The sequence below is a fragment of the Entelurus aequoreus genome, linkage group LG23 (genome assembly GCF_033978785.1).
Source record: "Entelurus aequoreus isolate RoL-2023_Sb linkage group LG23, RoL_Eaeq_v1.1, whole genome shotgun sequence".
Taxonomy (NCBI): domain Eukaryota; kingdom Metazoa; phylum Chordata; class Actinopteri; order Syngnathiformes; family Syngnathidae; genus Entelurus; species Entelurus aequoreus.
This window is the reverse complement of record NC_084753.1, coordinates 45,635,797-45,641,578: the sequence shown is the minus strand read 5'-3', so window position 1 is coordinate 45,641,578 and position 5,782 is coordinate 45,635,797. Positions and strand designations below refer to the sequence as shown.

Below are 5,782 nucleotides of genomic sequence, written 5' to 3'. Positions count from 1 at the left end.
CAAGGAATGATTTGTAATGATGACTGAGATGTCATTAAGAAAGATGATTGATTATTGATTGTGTGATTATTATTTGTGCAATCAGCCTGACCTAATAGTCTTTGTCCTGTTCAACTACAAGGACTAACATATTTGCGTGGGCCCCGGGCCCCGCTGTAGTGGAAAATCCGTGCCCCGAGGTGGAAAAGGTAAAGAACACCTGCTGCTATTTTTGAAGAGCGACACGTCCACGCGCGTGTCGGCCACGAGCCGTGCGCCTTTTAGAGATGACGGCGTGGAGGGGAAGGGCGGCGCGCGTGGGCGTGTGCGCGTGTGCGCGCAGGCGCTCCGATCGAGTGGCAAGCAGGCGACGTGTGTGGACGCTTCAGCCCGCCGGATGGTCACCTGCGCCCGGCCCCGGCGAGCTGCTTTTACACGCATCGTGGAGGTGAAATATTCCACTCTCCGTGACACGGGATTAATCCTTTTACTGCTGTCGCTGCTCTGATAGATGGAGGTCAGTATTATTATTATTATTATTATTATTATTATTATTATTCATGCTTTAGTGTTCCTCCCACGTCACAAACATTGGCCTGCAAACTCAGGACGGAATTACGCATTTTTTCCCCCAGATCATTTTCTGCTTTTTCTTTCTTGCTCGCCCAACCGCTGAGCCTTTTTGCGCATTTAGGAACCTTCCAGAAATATACCGGACTAATGAAAGCACCTTCGGGACGATGAATTATCGATGACTCCAACGCCAGGTGTCCAATATCCACGCATTCTTCTCCTTCTCCTGCATGGGCACGTTGGCGGTTTGGATGTGCCCTTTGCGCATATCACGCACACACACACACACACACACACACACACACACACACACACACACACACACACACACACACACACACACACACACACGCACACACGCACGCGCGCGCTCAATACAAATGCCTACTTAGCGCGTCACGCGCTTGCAGATGTTATATTTATTTTATTTCTGGGAGGAGATGGACGGACACGTCAATCCCCCCCCCCCCAAAAAAAAAGCCTTCAAGTCGCGTGCCTTCCACGCGCCCACGCGCACGTCCCTGCTTGCGTGCGCACACATTTCAATGGAAGATGTGAGCAAAAAAAGGACGTATATAGTATGTGTTTGGACTTAAAAAAATGATGTATATAGTATATGTCTGGACTTAAAAAAATGATGTATATAGTATGTGTTTGGACTTTAAAAAATGATGTATATAGTATGTGTTTGGACTTAAAAAAAAGGATGTATGTGTTTGGACTTAAAAAAAAGGATGTATGTGTTTGGACTTAAAAAAAAAGGATGTATGTGTTTGGACTTGAAAAAAAGGATGTATGTGTTTGGACTTAAAAAAAAAAGGATGTATGTGTTTGGACTTAAAAAAAGGATGTATGTGTTTGGACTTAAAAAAAGGATGTATATAGTATGTGTTTGGACTTTAAAAAATGATGTATATAGTATGTGTTTGGACTTAAAAAAAGGATGTATGTGTTTGGACTTAAAAAAAAGGATGTATGTGTTTGGACTTAAAAAAAAGGATGTATGTGTTTGGACTTAAAAAAAAGGATGTATGTGTTTGGACTTAAAAAAAAAGGATGTATGTGTTTGGACTTGAAAAAAAGGATGTATGTGTTTGGACTTAAAAAAAGGATGTATGTGTTTGGACTTGAAAAAAAGGATGTATGTGTTTGGACTTAAAAAAAGGATGTATGTGTTTGGACTTGAAAAAAAGGATGTATGTGTTTGGACTTAAAAAAAAAAGGATGTATGTGTTTGGACTTAAAAAAAAAAGGATGTATGTGTTTGGACTTAAGACGCCTTCAAAGCGCTTCTTGACACCGGCGGCACACAAAATAGGAATTAAAAAAAAGGCCGCATTTTTGCGCCAAGAATGAGTGTTTTCCTCTGTAAACAACATTTGTCTACGTCATCCGTTTCTTCTGTGACATTATTGCGCGTCAATGTGCGATCGCAGCAGTTATTTGCTTGGCATTTGGAGCCACGCAGCGAGGGAGGCCTTCTACTTCTACTTGTGCGCTGCTTGCATGTGCGCTGCGCCGCAGGAGTGACGCCGTAAGGCCGCAGTCTTTAGCGGCCGGGAGTCCTCAGCACAACCGCCACACCGACGCAAAAAAGCCAGCACATGTTTCCCCCCCCCGAGCATTTCTATGTGTCGGATTGGTAAAATAACATCAAATGAGATGACAGTCGTGCAGGGAATTCCTAATCACACCTTTTTTCCCCCGGATGGGAGTGGTCCCGTGGATGTGCCTCTTTTATCCTCTAGGAGACAAACACATTTATATACATTCCATCCATCCATTTACTACCGCCTATTTCCTGCAAACACATGTATATATTCCTGCAAACATATTTTTATATATACCTGCAAACACATTTATATATACCTGCAAACACATTTATATATACCTGCAAACACATTTATATATACCTGCAAACACATTTATACATACCTGCAAACACATTTATATATACCTGCAAACATATTTATATATACCTGCAAACACATTTATATATACCTGCAAACATATTTATATATACCTGCAAACACATTTATATATACCTGCAAACACATTTATATATACCTGCAAACACATTTATATATTCCTGCAAACACATTTATATATACCTGCAAACACATTTATATATACCTGCAAACACATTTATATATACCTGCAAACACATTTATATATACCTGCAAACACATTTATATATACCTGCAAACACATTTATATATACCTGCAAACACATTTATATATACCTGTAAACACATTTATACATACCTGCAAACACATTTATATATACCTGCAAACACATTTATATATACCTGCAAACACATTTATACATACCTGCAAACACATTTATATATACCTGCAAACACATTTATATATACCTGTAAACACATTTATATATACCTGCAAACACATTTATATATACCTGCAAACACATTTATATATACCTGCAAACACATTTATATATACCTGCAAACACATTTATATATACCTGCAAACATATTTATATATACCTGCAAACATATTTTATATACCTGCAAACACATTTATATATACCTGCAAACACATTTATATATACCTGCAAACATATTTATATATACCTGCAAACACATTTATATATACCTGCAAACACATTTATATATACCTGCAAACATATTTATATATACCTGCAAACACATTTATATATACCTGCAAACATATTTATATATACCTGCAAACACATTTATATATACCTGCAAACACATTTATATATACCTGCAAACACATTTATATATACCTGCAAACACATTTATATATACCTGCAAACATATTTATATATACCTGCAAAAATATTTTATATACCTGCAAACACATTTATATATACCTGCAAACACATTTATATATACCTACAAACACATTTATATATACCTGCAAACACATTTATATATACCTGCAAACACATTTATATATACCTGCAAACACATTTATATATACCTGCAAACACATTTATATATACCTGCAAACACATTTATATATACCTGCAAACACATTTATATATACCTGCAAACACATTTATATATACCTGTAAACACATTTATATATACCTGCAAACACATTTATATATACCTGCAAACACATTTATATATACCTGCAAACACATTTATATATACCTGCAAACACATTTATATATACCTGCAAACACATTTATATATACCTGCAAACACATTTATATATACCTGCAAACATATTTATATATACCTGCAAACACATTTATATATACCTGCAAACATATTTATATATACCTGCAAACACATTTATATATACCTGCAAACACATTTATATATACCTGCAAACACATTTATATATACCTGCAAACACATTTATATATACCTGCAAACATATTTATATATACCTGCAAAAATATTTTATATACCTGCAAACACATTTATATATACCTGCAAACACATTTATATATACCTGCAAACACATTTATATATACCTGCAAACACATTTATATATACCTGCAAACACATTTATATATACCTGCAAACACATTTATATATACCTGCAAACACATTTATATATACCTGCAAACACATTTATATATACCTGCAAACACATTTATATATTCCTGCAAACACATTTATATATACCTGCAAACACATTTATATATACCTGCAAACACATTTATACATACCTGCAAACATATTTATATATACCTGCAAACACATTTATATATTCCTGCAAACACATTTATATATACCTGCAAACACATTTATATATACCTGCAAACACATTTATATATACCTGCAAACACATTTATATATTCCTGCAAACACATTTATATATACCTGCAAACACATTTATATATACCTGCAAACATATTTATATATACCTGCAAACACATTTATATATTCCTGCAAACACATTTATATATACCTGCAAACACATTTATATATTCCTGCAAACACATTTATATATACCTGCAAACACATTTATATATACCTGCAAACATATTTATATATACCTGTAAACACATTTATATATACCTGCAAACACATTTATATATACCTGCAAACACATTTATATATACCTGCAAACACATTTATATATTCCTGCAAACACATTTATATATTCCTGCAAACACATTTATATATACCTGCAAACACATTTATATATTCCTGCAAACACATTTATATATACCTGCAAACACATTTATATATACCTGCAAACACATTTATATATACCTGCAAACACATTTATATATACCTGTAAACACATTTATATATACCTGCAAACACATTTATATATACCTGCAAACACATTTATATATACCTGCAAACACATTTATATATACCTGCAAACACATTTATATATTCCTGCAAACACATTTATATATACCTGCAAACACATTTATATATACCTGCAAACACATTTATATATACCTGCAAACACATTTATATATACCTGCAAACACATTTATATATTCCTGCAAACACATTTATATATACCTGCAAACACATTTATATATACCTGCAAACACATTTATATATACCTGCAAACACATTTATATATACCTGCAAACACATTTATATATACCTGCAAACACATTTATATATACCTGCAAACACATTTATATATTCCTGCAAACACATTTATATATACCTGCAAACACATTTATATATACCTGCAAACACATTTATATATACCTGCAAACACATTTATATATACCTGTAAACACATTTATATATACCTGCAAACATATTTTTATATACCTGCAAACATATTTTTATATACCTGCAAACACATTTATATATACCTGCAAACACATTTATATATACCTGTAAACACATTTATATATACCTGCAAACACATTTATATATACCTGCAAACACATTTATATATACCTGCAAACACATTTATATATACCTGCAAACATATTTTTATATACCTGCAAACACATTTATATATACCTGCAAACACATTTATATATACCTGCAAACATATTTATATATACCTGTAAACACATTTATATATACCTGCAAACACATTTATATATACCTGCAAACACATTTATATATACCTGCAAACACATTTATATATACCTGCAAACATATTTTTATATACCTGCAAACACATTTATATATACCTGCAAACACATTTATATATTCCTGCAAACACATTTATATATACCTGCAAACACATTTATATATACCTGCAAACACATTTATATATACCTGCAAACACATTTATATAT

The 5,782-nt window shown here is 33.5% G+C and overlaps 1 protein-coding gene across 4 annotated transcripts in view; it reads left to right on the top strand.

Moving 5' to 3' along the window:
- The first annotated feature begins 344 nt into the window (after positions 1 to 344).
- Positions 345 to 5,782, top strand: part of nrxn3a (neurexin 3a) — a 462,182-nt gene continuing 456,744 nt past the window's right edge. For all 4 annotated transcript variants that reach the window (XR_009824241.1, XR_009824240.1, XM_062034732.1 and 1 more), the window contains exon 1: positions 345 to 496. The gene's annotated coding sequence lies outside the window, so the exon portion shown is untranslated. The remainder of the gene's footprint in view (positions 497 to 5,782) is intronic.